This window comes from Pungitius pungitius, chromosome 2, assembly GCF_949316345.1.
Source record: "Pungitius pungitius chromosome 2, fPunPun2.1, whole genome shotgun sequence".
In the NCBI taxonomy this organism is placed as follows: domain Eukaryota; kingdom Metazoa; phylum Chordata; class Actinopteri; order Perciformes; family Gasterosteidae; genus Pungitius; species Pungitius pungitius.
Window position 1 is genome coordinate 958431 of NC_084901.1, and position 9742 is coordinate 968172.

The 9742-nt window shown below is 44.3% G+C and overlaps 42 non-coding genes across 42 annotated transcripts; all 42 read left to right on the top strand.

Annotated features, from left to right (window-relative positions):
- The first annotated feature begins 48 nt into the window (after nucleotides 1-48).
- Nucleotides 49-160, top strand: trnal-uaa (transfer RNA leucine (anticodon UAA)). Its single transcript has 2 exons — nucleotides 49-86; nucleotides 115-160. It is a non-coding gene; the product is annotated as a tRNA-Leu (tRNA).
- Nucleotides 161-260: 100 nt separating this feature from the next.
- Nucleotides 261-371, top strand: trnal-caa (transfer RNA leucine (anticodon CAA)). The gene is made up of 2 exons: nucleotides 261-298; nucleotides 326-371. It is a non-coding gene; the product is annotated as a tRNA-Leu (tRNA).
- Nucleotides 372-471: 100 nt separating this feature from the next.
- trnal-caa (transfer RNA leucine (anticodon CAA)) lies at nucleotides 472-582 on the top strand. The gene is made up of 2 exons: nucleotides 472-509; nucleotides 537-582. It is a non-coding gene; the product is annotated as a tRNA-Leu (tRNA).
- Nucleotides 583-682: 100 nt separating this feature from the next.
- On the top strand, nucleotides 683-795 carry trnal-caa (transfer RNA leucine (anticodon CAA)). The gene is made up of 2 exons: nucleotides 683-722; nucleotides 750-795. It is a non-coding gene; the product is annotated as a tRNA-Leu (tRNA).
- A 99-nt stretch (nucleotides 796-894) lies between these two features.
- trnal-uaa (transfer RNA leucine (anticodon UAA)) lies at nucleotides 895-1005 on the top strand. The gene is made up of 2 exons: nucleotides 895-932; nucleotides 960-1005. It is a non-coding gene; the product is annotated as a tRNA-Leu (tRNA).
- Nucleotides 1006-1105: 100 nt separating this feature from the next.
- On the top strand, nucleotides 1106-1216 carry trnal-caa (transfer RNA leucine (anticodon CAA)). Its single transcript has 2 exons — nucleotides 1106-1143; nucleotides 1171-1216. It is a non-coding gene; the product is annotated as a tRNA-Leu (tRNA).
- A 100-nt stretch (nucleotides 1217-1316) lies between these two features.
- Nucleotides 1317-1427, top strand: trnal-caa (transfer RNA leucine (anticodon CAA)). Its single transcript has 2 exons — nucleotides 1317-1354; nucleotides 1382-1427. It is a non-coding gene; the product is annotated as a tRNA-Leu (tRNA).
- Nucleotides 1428-1526: 99 nt separating this feature from the next.
- On the top strand, nucleotides 1527-1638 carry trnal-uaa (transfer RNA leucine (anticodon UAA)). The gene is made up of 2 exons: nucleotides 1527-1564; nucleotides 1593-1638. It is a non-coding gene; the product is annotated as a tRNA-Leu (tRNA).
- A 312-nt stretch (nucleotides 1639-1950) lies between these two features.
- On the top strand, nucleotides 1951-2062 carry trnal-uaa (transfer RNA leucine (anticodon UAA)). Its single transcript has 2 exons — nucleotides 1951-1988; nucleotides 2017-2062. It is a non-coding gene; the product is annotated as a tRNA-Leu (tRNA).
- Nucleotides 2063-2162: 100 nt separating this feature from the next.
- On the top strand, nucleotides 2163-2273 carry trnal-caa (transfer RNA leucine (anticodon CAA)). Its single transcript has 2 exons — nucleotides 2163-2200; nucleotides 2228-2273. It is a non-coding gene; the product is annotated as a tRNA-Leu (tRNA).
- Nucleotides 2274-2373: 100 nt separating this feature from the next.
- Nucleotides 2374-2484, top strand: trnal-caa (transfer RNA leucine (anticodon CAA)). The gene is made up of 2 exons: nucleotides 2374-2411; nucleotides 2439-2484. It is a non-coding gene; the product is annotated as a tRNA-Leu (tRNA).
- Nucleotides 2485-2584: 100 nt separating this feature from the next.
- On the top strand, nucleotides 2585-2697 carry trnal-caa (transfer RNA leucine (anticodon CAA)). The gene is made up of 2 exons: nucleotides 2585-2624; nucleotides 2652-2697. It is a non-coding gene; the product is annotated as a tRNA-Leu (tRNA).
- Nucleotides 2698-2796: 99 nt separating this feature from the next.
- On the top strand, nucleotides 2797-2907 carry trnal-uaa (transfer RNA leucine (anticodon UAA)). Its single transcript has 2 exons — nucleotides 2797-2834; nucleotides 2862-2907. It is a non-coding gene; the product is annotated as a tRNA-Leu (tRNA).
- A 100-nt stretch (nucleotides 2908-3007) lies between these two features.
- trnal-caa (transfer RNA leucine (anticodon CAA)) lies at nucleotides 3008-3118 on the top strand. The gene is made up of 2 exons: nucleotides 3008-3045; nucleotides 3073-3118. It is a non-coding gene; the product is annotated as a tRNA-Leu (tRNA).
- Nucleotides 3119-3218: 100 nt separating this feature from the next.
- On the top strand, nucleotides 3219-3329 carry trnal-caa (transfer RNA leucine (anticodon CAA)). Its single transcript has 2 exons — nucleotides 3219-3256; nucleotides 3284-3329. It is a non-coding gene; the product is annotated as a tRNA-Leu (tRNA).
- A 99-nt stretch (nucleotides 3330-3428) lies between these two features.
- trnal-uaa (transfer RNA leucine (anticodon UAA)) lies at nucleotides 3429-3540 on the top strand. The gene is made up of 2 exons: nucleotides 3429-3466; nucleotides 3495-3540. It is a non-coding gene; the product is annotated as a tRNA-Leu (tRNA).
- Nucleotides 3541-3852: 312 nt separating this feature from the next.
- trnal-uaa (transfer RNA leucine (anticodon UAA)) lies at nucleotides 3853-3964 on the top strand. Its single transcript has 2 exons — nucleotides 3853-3890; nucleotides 3919-3964. It is a non-coding gene; the product is annotated as a tRNA-Leu (tRNA).
- Nucleotides 3965-4064: 100 nt separating this feature from the next.
- trnal-caa (transfer RNA leucine (anticodon CAA)) lies at nucleotides 4065-4175 on the top strand. The gene is made up of 2 exons: nucleotides 4065-4102; nucleotides 4130-4175. It is a non-coding gene; the product is annotated as a tRNA-Leu (tRNA).
- A 100-nt stretch (nucleotides 4176-4275) lies between these two features.
- trnal-caa (transfer RNA leucine (anticodon CAA)) lies at nucleotides 4276-4386 on the top strand. The gene is made up of 2 exons: nucleotides 4276-4313; nucleotides 4341-4386. It is a non-coding gene; the product is annotated as a tRNA-Leu (tRNA).
- A 99-nt stretch (nucleotides 4387-4485) lies between these two features.
- Nucleotides 4486-4597, top strand: trnal-uaa (transfer RNA leucine (anticodon UAA)). Its single transcript has 2 exons — nucleotides 4486-4523; nucleotides 4552-4597. It is a non-coding gene; the product is annotated as a tRNA-Leu (tRNA).
- Nucleotides 4598-4697: 100 nt separating this feature from the next.
- trnal-caa (transfer RNA leucine (anticodon CAA)) lies at nucleotides 4698-4808 on the top strand. Its single transcript has 2 exons — nucleotides 4698-4735; nucleotides 4763-4808. It is a non-coding gene; the product is annotated as a tRNA-Leu (tRNA).
- A 100-nt stretch (nucleotides 4809-4908) lies between these two features.
- Nucleotides 4909-5019, top strand: trnal-caa (transfer RNA leucine (anticodon CAA)). The gene is made up of 2 exons: nucleotides 4909-4946; nucleotides 4974-5019. It is a non-coding gene; the product is annotated as a tRNA-Leu (tRNA).
- Nucleotides 5020-5118: 99 nt separating this feature from the next.
- Nucleotides 5119-5230, top strand: trnal-uaa (transfer RNA leucine (anticodon UAA)). Its single transcript has 2 exons — nucleotides 5119-5156; nucleotides 5185-5230. It is a non-coding gene; the product is annotated as a tRNA-Leu (tRNA).
- Nucleotides 5231-5330: 100 nt separating this feature from the next.
- Nucleotides 5331-5441, top strand: trnal-caa (transfer RNA leucine (anticodon CAA)). The gene is made up of 2 exons: nucleotides 5331-5368; nucleotides 5396-5441. It is a non-coding gene; the product is annotated as a tRNA-Leu (tRNA).
- Nucleotides 5442-5541: 100 nt separating this feature from the next.
- Nucleotides 5542-5652, top strand: trnal-caa (transfer RNA leucine (anticodon CAA)). Its single transcript has 2 exons — nucleotides 5542-5579; nucleotides 5607-5652. It is a non-coding gene; the product is annotated as a tRNA-Leu (tRNA).
- Nucleotides 5653-5751: 99 nt separating this feature from the next.
- On the top strand, nucleotides 5752-5863 carry trnal-uaa (transfer RNA leucine (anticodon UAA)). The gene is made up of 2 exons: nucleotides 5752-5789; nucleotides 5818-5863. It is a non-coding gene; the product is annotated as a tRNA-Leu (tRNA).
- Nucleotides 5864-5963: 100 nt separating this feature from the next.
- On the top strand, nucleotides 5964-6074 carry trnal-caa (transfer RNA leucine (anticodon CAA)). Its single transcript has 2 exons — nucleotides 5964-6001; nucleotides 6029-6074. It is a non-coding gene; the product is annotated as a tRNA-Leu (tRNA).
- Nucleotides 6075-6174: 100 nt separating this feature from the next.
- On the top strand, nucleotides 6175-6285 carry trnal-caa (transfer RNA leucine (anticodon CAA)). The gene is made up of 2 exons: nucleotides 6175-6212; nucleotides 6240-6285. It is a non-coding gene; the product is annotated as a tRNA-Leu (tRNA).
- A 99-nt stretch (nucleotides 6286-6384) lies between these two features.
- Nucleotides 6385-6496, top strand: trnal-uaa (transfer RNA leucine (anticodon UAA)). Its single transcript has 2 exons — nucleotides 6385-6422; nucleotides 6451-6496. It is a non-coding gene; the product is annotated as a tRNA-Leu (tRNA).
- A 312-nt stretch (nucleotides 6497-6808) lies between these two features.
- On the top strand, nucleotides 6809-6920 carry trnal-uaa (transfer RNA leucine (anticodon UAA)). Its single transcript has 2 exons — nucleotides 6809-6846; nucleotides 6875-6920. It is a non-coding gene; the product is annotated as a tRNA-Leu (tRNA).
- A 312-nt stretch (nucleotides 6921-7232) lies between these two features.
- trnal-uaa (transfer RNA leucine (anticodon UAA)) lies at nucleotides 7233-7344 on the top strand. Its single transcript has 2 exons — nucleotides 7233-7270; nucleotides 7299-7344. It is a non-coding gene; the product is annotated as a tRNA-Leu (tRNA).
- Nucleotides 7345-7444: 100 nt separating this feature from the next.
- On the top strand, nucleotides 7445-7555 carry trnal-caa (transfer RNA leucine (anticodon CAA)). Its single transcript has 2 exons — nucleotides 7445-7482; nucleotides 7510-7555. It is a non-coding gene; the product is annotated as a tRNA-Leu (tRNA).
- A 100-nt stretch (nucleotides 7556-7655) lies between these two features.
- Nucleotides 7656-7766, top strand: trnal-caa (transfer RNA leucine (anticodon CAA)). Its single transcript has 2 exons — nucleotides 7656-7693; nucleotides 7721-7766. It is a non-coding gene; the product is annotated as a tRNA-Leu (tRNA).
- A 100-nt stretch (nucleotides 7767-7866) lies between these two features.
- trnal-caa (transfer RNA leucine (anticodon CAA)) lies at nucleotides 7867-7977 on the top strand. The gene is made up of 2 exons: nucleotides 7867-7904; nucleotides 7932-7977. It is a non-coding gene; the product is annotated as a tRNA-Leu (tRNA).
- Nucleotides 7978-8076: 99 nt separating this feature from the next.
- trnal-uaa (transfer RNA leucine (anticodon UAA)) lies at nucleotides 8077-8188 on the top strand. Its single transcript has 2 exons — nucleotides 8077-8114; nucleotides 8143-8188. It is a non-coding gene; the product is annotated as a tRNA-Leu (tRNA).
- A 100-nt stretch (nucleotides 8189-8288) lies between these two features.
- trnal-caa (transfer RNA leucine (anticodon CAA)) lies at nucleotides 8289-8399 on the top strand. The gene is made up of 2 exons: nucleotides 8289-8326; nucleotides 8354-8399. It is a non-coding gene; the product is annotated as a tRNA-Leu (tRNA).
- A 100-nt stretch (nucleotides 8400-8499) lies between these two features.
- Nucleotides 8500-8610, top strand: trnal-caa (transfer RNA leucine (anticodon CAA)). The gene is made up of 2 exons: nucleotides 8500-8537; nucleotides 8565-8610. It is a non-coding gene; the product is annotated as a tRNA-Leu (tRNA).
- A 99-nt stretch (nucleotides 8611-8709) lies between these two features.
- On the top strand, nucleotides 8710-8821 carry trnal-uaa (transfer RNA leucine (anticodon UAA)). The gene is made up of 2 exons: nucleotides 8710-8747; nucleotides 8776-8821. It is a non-coding gene; the product is annotated as a tRNA-Leu (tRNA).
- A 100-nt stretch (nucleotides 8822-8921) lies between these two features.
- trnal-caa (transfer RNA leucine (anticodon CAA)) lies at nucleotides 8922-9032 on the top strand. Its single transcript has 2 exons — nucleotides 8922-8959; nucleotides 8987-9032. It is a non-coding gene; the product is annotated as a tRNA-Leu (tRNA).
- A 100-nt stretch (nucleotides 9033-9132) lies between these two features.
- On the top strand, nucleotides 9133-9243 carry trnal-caa (transfer RNA leucine (anticodon CAA)). Its single transcript has 2 exons — nucleotides 9133-9170; nucleotides 9198-9243. It is a non-coding gene; the product is annotated as a tRNA-Leu (tRNA).
- Nucleotides 9244-9343: 100 nt separating this feature from the next.
- On the top strand, nucleotides 9344-9456 carry trnal-caa (transfer RNA leucine (anticodon CAA)). The gene is made up of 2 exons: nucleotides 9344-9383; nucleotides 9411-9456. It is a non-coding gene; the product is annotated as a tRNA-Leu (tRNA).
- Nucleotides 9457-9555: 99 nt separating this feature from the next.
- trnal-uaa (transfer RNA leucine (anticodon UAA)) lies at nucleotides 9556-9666 on the top strand. Its single transcript has 2 exons — nucleotides 9556-9593; nucleotides 9621-9666. It is a non-coding gene; the product is annotated as a tRNA-Leu (tRNA).
- Nucleotides 9667-9742: the final 76 nt, after the last annotated feature.

Sequence of the window (9742 nt, forward strand, 5' to 3'; positions counted from 1 at the left end):
TGGTTTTTAGATGGTATATTTATCGTTTTTTAATACATCAGTTCAAATGTCAGGATGGCCGAGTGGTCTAAGGCGCCAGACTTAAGTTTCGACTCTGTTCTCAGCAAAAAAGACTTCTGGTCTCCAATTGGAGGCGTGGGTTCAAATCCCACTTCTGACATGTCAAACTACTTTTATGATTCACTCTGGACACTGACTCATTTGGACATGCTGCTTTTTTACGTGGTATATTCATCGTTTTTCAACACTGCACTGCTAAAGTCAGGATGGCCGAGTGGTCCAAGGCGCCAGACTCAAGGTTGGAAACCTTTCTCAGGAAAGAGGCTTCTGGTCTCCGATTGGAGGCGTGGGTTCAAATCCCACTTCTGACATGTCAAACTGCTTTTATGATTCACTCTGGACACTGACTCATTTGGACATGCTGCTTTTTTAGGTGGTATATTCATCGTTTTTCAACACTGCACTGCTAATGTCAGGATGGCCGAGTGGTCTAAGGCGCCAGACTCAAGGTTGGAAACCTTTCTCAGGAAAGAGGCTTCTGGTCTCCGATTGGAGGCGTGGGTTCAAATCCCACTTCTGACATGTCAAACTGCTTTTATGATTCACTCTGGACACTGACTCATTTGGACATGCTGCTTTTTTAGGTGGTATATTCATCGTTTTTCAACACTGCACTGCTAATGTCAGGATGGCCGAGTGGTCTTTTAGGCGCCAGACTCAAGGTTGGAAACCTTTCTCAGGAAAGAGGCTTCTGGTCTCCGATTGGAGGCGTGGGTTCAAATCCCACTTCTGACATGTCAAACTACTTTTATGATTCACTCTGGACACTGACTCATTTGGACATGCTGGTTTTTAGATGGTATATTTATCGTTTTTTAATACATCAGTTCAAATGTCAGGATGGCCGAGTGGTCTAAGGCGCCAGACTTAAGGTTGGAAACCTTTCTCAGGAAAGAGGCTTCTGGTCTCCGATTGGAGGCGTGGGTTCAAATCCCACTTCTGACATGTCAAACTACTTTTATGATTCACTCTGGACACTGACTCATTTGGACATGCTGCTTTTTTAGGTGGTATATTCATCGTTTTTCAACACTGGACTGCTAAAGTCAGGATGGCCGAGTGGTCTAAGGCGCCAGACTCAAGGTTGGAAACCTTTCTCAGGAAAGAGGCTTCTGGTCTCCGATTGGAGGCGTGGGTTCAAATCCCACTTCTGACATGTCAAACTACTTTTATGATTCACTCTGGACACTGACTCATTTGGACATGCTGCTTTTTTAGGTGGTATATTCATCGTTTTTCAACACTGCACTGCTAAAGTCAGGATGGCCGAGTGGTCTAAGGCGCCAGACTCAAGGTTGGAAACCTTTCTCAGGAAAGAGGCTTCTGGTCTCCGATTGGAGGCGTGGGTTCAAATCCCACTTCTGACATGTCAAACTACTTTTATGATTCACTCTGGACACTGACTCATTTGGACATGCTGGTTTTTAGATGGTATATTTATCGTTTTTTAATACATCAGTTCAAATGTCAGGATGGCCGAGTGGTCTAAGGCGCCAGACTTAAGTTTCGACTCTGTTCTCAGCAAAAAAGACTTCTGGTCTCCAATTGGAGGCGTGGGTTCAAATCCCACTTCTGACATGTCAAACTACTTTTATGATTCACTCTGGACACTGACTCATTTGGACATGCTGCTTTTTTACGTGGTATATTCATCGTTTTTCAACACTGCACTGCTAATGTCAGGATGGCCGAGTGGTCTAAGGCGCCAGACTCAAGGTTGGAAACCTTTCTCAGGAAAGAGGCTTCTGGTCTCTCTGATTGGAGGCGTGGGTTCAAATCCCTCTTCTGACATGTCAAACTACTTTTATGATTCACTGTGGACACTGACTCATTTGGACATGCTGCTTTTTAGATGGTATATTTATCGTTTTTTAATACATCAGTTCAAATGTCAGGATGGCCGAGTGGTCTAAGGCGCCAGACTTAAGTTTCGACTCTGTTCTCAGCAAAAAAGACTTCTGGTCTCCAATTGGAGGCGTGGGTTCAAATCCCACTTCTGACATGTCAAACTACTTTTATGATTCACTCTGGACACTGACTCATTTGGACATGCTGCTTTTTTACGTGGTATATTCATCGTTTTTCAACACTGCACTGCTAAAGTCAGGATGGCCGAGTGGTCCAAGGCGCCAGACTCAAGGTTGGAAACCTTTCTCAGGAAAGAGGCTTCTGGTCTCCGATTGGAGGCGTGGGTTCAAATCCCACTTCTGACATGTCAAACTGCTTTTATGATTCACTCTGGACACTGACTCATTTGGACATGCTGCTTTTTTAGGTGGTATATTCATCGTTTTTCAACACTGCACTGCTAATGTCAGGATGGCCGAGTGGTCTAAGGCGCCAGACTCAAGGTTGGAAACCTTTCTCAGGAAAGAGGCTTCTGGTCTCCGATTGGAGGCGTGGGTTCAAATCCCACTTCTGACATGTCAAACTGCTTTTATGATTCACTCTGGACACTGACTCATTTGGACATGCTGCTTTTTTAGGTGGTATATTCATCGTTTTTCAACACTGCACTGCTAATGTCAGGATGGCCGAGTGGTCTTTTAGGCGCCAGACTCAAGGTTGGAAACCTTTCTCAGGAAAGAGGCTTCTGGTCTCCGATTGGAGGCGTGGGTTCAAATCCCACTTCTGACATGTCAAACTACTTTTATGATTCACTCTGGACACTGACTCATTTGGACATGCTGGTTTTTAGATGGTATATTTATCGTTTTTTAATACATCAGTTCAAATGTCAGGATGGCCGAGTGGTCTAAGGCGCCAGACTTAAGGTTGGAAACCTTTCTCAGGAAAGAGGCTTCTGGTCTCCGATTGGAGGCGTGGGTTCAAATCCCACTTCTGACATGTCAAACTACTTTTATGATTCACTCTGGACACTGACTCATTTGGACATGCTGCTTTTTTAGGTGGTATATTCATCGTTTTTCAACACTGGACTGCTAAAGTCAGGATGGCCGAGTGGTCTAAGGCGCCAGACTCAAGGTTGGAAACCTTTCTCAGGAAAGAGGCTTCTGGTCTCCGATTGGAGGCGTGGGTTCAAATCCCACTTCTGACATGTCAAACTACTTTTATGATTCACTCTGGACACTGACTCATTTGGACATGCTGCTTTTTTAGGTGGTATATTCATCGTTTTTCAACACTGCACTGCTAAAGTCAGGATGGCCGAGTGGTCTAAGGCGCCAGACTCAAGGTTGGAAACCTTTCTCAGGAAAGAGGCTTCTGGTCTCCGATTGGAGGCGTGGGTTCAAATCCCACTTCTGACATGTCAAACTACTTTTATGATTCACTCTGGACACTGACTCATTTGGACATGCTGGTTTTTAGATGGTATATTTATCGTTTTTTAATACATCAGTTCAAATGTCAGGATGGCCGAGTGGTCTAAGGCGCCAGACTTAAGTTTCGACTCTGTTCTCAGCAAAAAAGACTTCTGGTCTCCAATTGGAGGCGTGGGTTCAAATCCCACTTCTGACATGTCAAACTACTTTTATGATTCACTCTGGACACTGACTCATTTGGACATGCTGCTTTTTTACGTGGTATATTCATCGTTTTTCAACACTGCACTGCTAATGTCAGGATGGCCGAGTGGTCTAAGGCGCCAGACTCAAGGTTGGAAACCTTTCTCAGGAAAGAGGCTTCTGGTCTCTCTGATTGGAGGCGTGGGTTCAAATCCCTCTTCTGACATGTCAAACTACTTTTATGATTCACTGTGGACACTGACTCATTTGGACATGCTGCTTTTTAGATGGTATATTTATCGTTTTTTAATACATCAGTTCAAATGTCAGGATGGCCGAGTGGTCTAAGGCGCCAGACTTAAGTTTCGACTCTGTTCTCAGCAAAAAAGACTTCTGGTCTCCAATTGGAGGCGTGGGTTCAAATCCCACTTCTGACATGTCAAACTACTTTTATGATTCACTCTGGACACTGACTCATTTGGACATGCTGCTTTTTTAGGTGGTATATTCATCGTTTTTTAACACTGCAGTGCTAATGTCAGGATGGCCGAGTGGTCTAAGGCGCCAGACTCAAGGTTGGAAACCTTTCTCAGGAAAGAGGCTTCTGGTCTCCGATTGGAGGCGTGGGTTCAAATCCCACTTCTGACATGTCAAACTGCTTTTATGATTCACTCTGGACACTGACTCATTTGGACATGCTGCTTTTTTAGGTGGTATATTCATCGTTTTTCAACACTGCACTGCTAAAGTCAGGATGGCCGAGTGGTCTAAGGCGCCAGACTCAAGGTTGGAAACCTTTCTCAGGAAAGAGGCTTCTGGTCTCCGATTGGAGGCGTGGGTTCAAATCCCACTTCTGACATGTCAAACTACTTTTATGATTCACTCTGGACACTGACTCATTTGGACATGCTGCTTTTTAGATGGTATATTTATCGTTTTTTAATACATCAGTTCAAATGTCAGGATGGCCGAGTGGTCTAAGGCGCCAGACTTAAGTTTCGACTCTGTTCTCAGCAAAAAAGACTTCTGGTCTCCAATTGGAGGCGTGGGTTCAAATCCCACTTCTGACATGTCAAACTACTTTTATGATTCACTCTGGACACTGACTCATTTGGACATGCTGCTTTTTTAGGTGGTATATTCATCGTTTTTTAACACTGCAGTGCTAATGTCAGGATGGCCGAGTGGTCTAAGGCGCCAGACTCAAGGTTGGAAACCTTTCTCAGGAAAGAGGCTTCTGGTCTCCGATTGGAGGCGTGGGTTCAAATCCCACTTCTGACATGTCAAACTACTTTTATAATTCACTCTGGAAACTGACTCATTTGGACATGCTGCTTTTTTAGGTGGTATATTCATCGTTTTTCAACACTGCACTGCTAAAGTCAGGATGGCCGAGTGGTCTAAGGCGCCAGACTCAAGGTTGGAAACCTTTCTCAGGAAAGAGGCTTCTGGTCTCCGATTGGAGGCGTGGGTTCAAATCCCACTTCTGACATGTCAAACTACTTTTATGATTCACTGTGGACACTGACTCATTTGGACATGCTGCTTTTTAGATGGTATATTTATCGTTTTTTAATACATCAGTTCAAATGTCAGGATGGCCGAGTGGTCTAAGGCGCCAGACTTAAGTTTCGACTCTGTTCTCAGCAAAAAAGACTTCTGGTCTCCAATTGGAGGCGTGGGTTCAAATCCCACTTCTGACATGTCAAACTACTTTTATGATTCACTCTGGACACTGACTCATTTGGACATGCTGCTTTTTTAGGTGGTATATTCATCGTTTTTTAACACTGCAGTGCTAATGTCAGGATGGCCGAGTGGTCTAAGGCGCCAGACTCAAGGTTGGAAACCTTTCTCAGGAAAGAGGCTTCTGGTCTCCGATTGGAGGCGTGGGTTCAAATCCCACTTCTGACATGTCAAACTGCTTTTATGATTCACTCTGGACACTGACTCATTTGGACATGCTGCTTTTTTAGGTGGTATATTCATCGTTTTTCAACACTGCACTGCTAAAGTCAGGATGGCCGAGTGGTCTAAGGCGCCAGACTCAAGGTTGGAAACCTTTCTCAGGAAAGAGGCTTCTGGTCTCCGATTGGAGGCGTGGGTTCAAATCCCACTTCTGACATGTCAAACTACTTTTATGATTCACTCTGGACACTGACTCATTTGGACATGCTGCTTTTTAGATGGTATATTTATCGTTTTTTAATACATCAGTTCAAATGTCAGGATGGCCGAGTGGTCTAAGGCGCCAGACTTAAGTTTCGACTCTGTTCTCAGCAAAAAAGACTTCTGGTCTCCAATTGGAGGCGTGGGTTCAAATCCCACTTCTGACATGTCAAACTACTTTTATGATTCACTCTGGACACTGACTCATTTGGACATGCTGCTTTTTTAGGTGGTATATTCATCGTTTTTTAACACTGCAGTGCTAATGTCAGGATGGCCGAGTGGTCTAAGGCGCCAGACTCAAGGTTGGAAACCTTTCTCAGGAAAGAGGCTTCTGGTCTCCGATTGGAGGCGTGGGTTCAAATCCTACTTCTGACATGTCAAACTACTTTTATGATTCACTCTGGAAACTGACTCATTTGGACATGCTGCTTTTTTAGGTGGTATATTCATCGTTTTTCAACACTGCACTGCTAAAGTCAGGATGGCCGAGTGGTCTAAGGCGCCAGACTCAAGGTTGGAAACCTTTCTCAGGAAAGAGGCTTCTGGTCTCCGATTGGAGGCGTGGGTTCAAATCCCACTTCTGACATGTCAAACTACTTTTATGATTCACTCTGGACACTGACTCATTTGGACATGCTGGTTTTTAGATGGTATATTTATCGTTTTTTAATACATCAGTTCAAATGTCAGGATGGCCGAGTGGTCTAAGGCGCCAGACTTAAGTTTCGACTCTGTTCTCAGCAAAAAAGACTTCTGGTCTCCAATTGGAGGCGTGGGTTCAAATCCCACTTCTGACATGTCAAACTACTTTTATGATTCACTCTGGACACTGACTCATTTGGACATGCTGCTTTTTTACGTGGTATATTCATCGTTTTTCAACACTGCATTGCTAATGTCAGGATGGCCGAGTGGTCTAAGGCGCCAGACTCAAGGTTGGAAACCTTTCTCAGGAAAGAGGCTTCTGTCCTCTCTGATTGGAGGCGTGGGTTCAAATCCCTCTTCTGACATGTCAAACTACTTTTATGATTCACTCTGGACACTGACTCATTTGGACATGCTGCTTTTTAGATGGTATATTTATCGTTTTTTAATACATCAGTTCAAATGTCAGGATGGCCGAGTGGTCTAAGGCGCCAGACTTAAGTTTCGACTCTGTTCTCAGCAAAAAAGACTTCTGGTCTCCAATTGTAGGCGTGGGTTCAAATCCCACTTCTGACATGTCAAACTACTTTTATGATTCACTCTGGACACTGACTCATTTGGACATGCTGCTTTTTTAGGTGGTATATTCATCGTTTTTCAACACTGCACTGCTAATGTCAGGATGGCCGAGTGGTCTAAGGCGCCAGACTCAAGGTTGGAAACCTTTCTCAGGAAAGAGGCTTCTGGTCTCTCCGATTGGAGGCGTGGGTTCAAATCCCTCTTCTGACATGTCAAACTACTTTTATGATTCACTGTGGACACTGACTCATTTGGACATGCTGCTTTTTAGATGGTATATTTATCGTTTTTTAATACATCAGTTCAAATGTCAGGATGGCCGAGTGGTCTAAGGCGCCAGACTTAAGTTTCGACTCTGTTCTCAGCAAAAAAGACTTCTGGTCTCCAATTGGAGGCGTGGGTTCAAATCCCACTTCTGACATGTCAAACTACTTTTATGATTCACTCTGGACACTGACTCATTTGGACATGCTTCTTTTTTAGGTGGTATATTCATCGTTTTTTAACACTGCAGTGCTAATGTCAGGATGGCCGAGTGGTCTAAGGCGCCAGACTCAAGGTTGGAAACCTTTATCAGGAAAGAGGCTTCTGGTCTCCGATTGGAGGCGTGGGTTCAAATCCCACTTCTGACATGTCAAACTGCTTTTATGATTCACTCTGGACACTGACTCATTTGGACATGCTGCTTTTTTAGGTGGTATATTCATCGTTTTTTAACACTGCAGTGCTAATGTCAGGATGGCCGAGTGGTCTAAGGCGCCAGACTCAAGGTTGGAAACCTTTCTCAGGAAAGAGGCTTCTGGTCTCCGATTGGAGGCGTGGGTTCAAATCCCACTTCTGACATGTCAAACTGCTTTTATGATTCACTCTGGACACTGACTCATTTGGACATGCTGCTTTTTTAGGTGGTATATTCATCGTTTTTCAACACTGCACTGCTAAAGTCAGGATGGCCGAGTGGTCTAAGGCGCCAGACTCAAGGTTGGAAACCTTTCTCAGGAAAGAGGCTTCTGGTCTCCGATTGGAGGCGTGGGTTCAAATCCCACTTCTGACATGTCAAACTACTTTTATGATTCACTCTGGACACTGACTCATTTGGACATGCTGCTTTTTAGATGGTATATTTATCGTTTTTTAATACATCAGTTCAAATGTCAGGATGGCCGAGTGGTCTAAGGCGCCAGACTTAAGTTTCGACTCTGTTCTCAGCAAAAAAGACTTCTGGTCTCCAATTGGAGGCGTGGGTTCAAATCCCACTTCTGACATGTCAAACTACTTTTATGATTCACTCTGGACACTGACTCATTTGGACATGCTGCTTTTTTAGGTGGTATATTCATCGTTTTTTAACACTGCAGTGCTAATGTCAGGATGGCCGAGTGGTCTAAGGCGCCAGACTCAAGGTTGGAAACCTTTCTCAGGAAAGAGGCTTCTGGTCTCCGATTGGAGGCGTGGGTTCAAATCCCACTTCTGACATGTCAAACTACTTTTATGATTCACTCTGGAAACTGACTCATTTGGACATGCTGCTTTTTTAGGTGGTATATTCATCGTTTTTCAACACTGCACTGCTAAAGTCAGGATGGCCGAGTGGTCTAAGGCGCCAGACTCAAGGTTGGAAACCTTTCTCAGGAAAGAGGCTTCTGGTCTCCGATTGGAGGCGTGGGTTCAAATCCCACTTCTGACATGTCAAACTACTTTTATGATTCACTCTGGACACTGACTCATTTGGACATGCTGGTTTTTAGATGGTATATTTATCGTTTTTTAATACATCAGTTCAAATGTCAGGATGGCCGAGTGGTCTAAGGCGCCAGACTTAAGTTTCGACTCTGTTCTCAGCAAAAAAGACTTCTGGTCTCCAATTGGAGGCGTGGGTTCAAATCCCACTTCTGACATGTCAAACTACTTTTATGATTCACTCTGGACACTGACTCATTTGGACATGCTGCTTTTTTACGTGGTATATTCATCGTTTTTCAACACTGCACTGCTAAAGTCAGGATGGCCGAGTGGTCCAAGGCGCCAGACTCAAGGTTGGAAACCTTTCTCAGGAAAGAGGCTTCTGGTCTCCGATTGGAGGCGTGGGTTCAAATCCCACTTCTGACATGTCAAACTGCTTTTATGATTCACTCTGGACACTGACTCATTTGGACATGCTGCTTTTTTAGGTGGTATATTCATCGTTTTTCAACACTGCACTGCTAATGTCAGGATGGCCGAGTGGTCTAAGGCGCCAGACTCAAGGTTGGAAACCTTTCTCAGGAAAGAGGCTTCTGGTCTCCGATTGGAGGCGTGGGTTCAAATCCCACTTCTGACATGTCAAACTGCTTTTATGATTCACTCTGGACACTGACTCATTTGGACATGCTGCTTTTTTAGGTGGTATATTCATCGTTTTTCAACACTGCACTGCTAATGTCAGGATGGCCGAGTGGTCTTTTAGGCGCCAGACTCAAGGTTGGAAACCTTTCTCAGGAAAGAGGCTTCTGGTCTCCGATTGGAGGCGTGGGTTCAAATCCCACTTCTGACATGTCAAACTACTTTTATGATTCACTCTGGACACTGACTCATTTGGACATGCTGGTTTTTAGATGGTATATTTATCGTTTTTTAATACATCAGTTCAAATGTCAGGATGGCCGAGTGGTCTAAGGCGCCAGACTTAAGGTTGGAAACCTTTCTCAGGAAAGAGGCTTCTGGTCTCCGATTGGAGGCGTGGGTTCAAATCCCACTTCTGACATGTCAAACTACTTTTATGATTCACTCTGGACACTGACTCATTTGGACATGCTGCTTTTTTAGGTGGTATATTCATC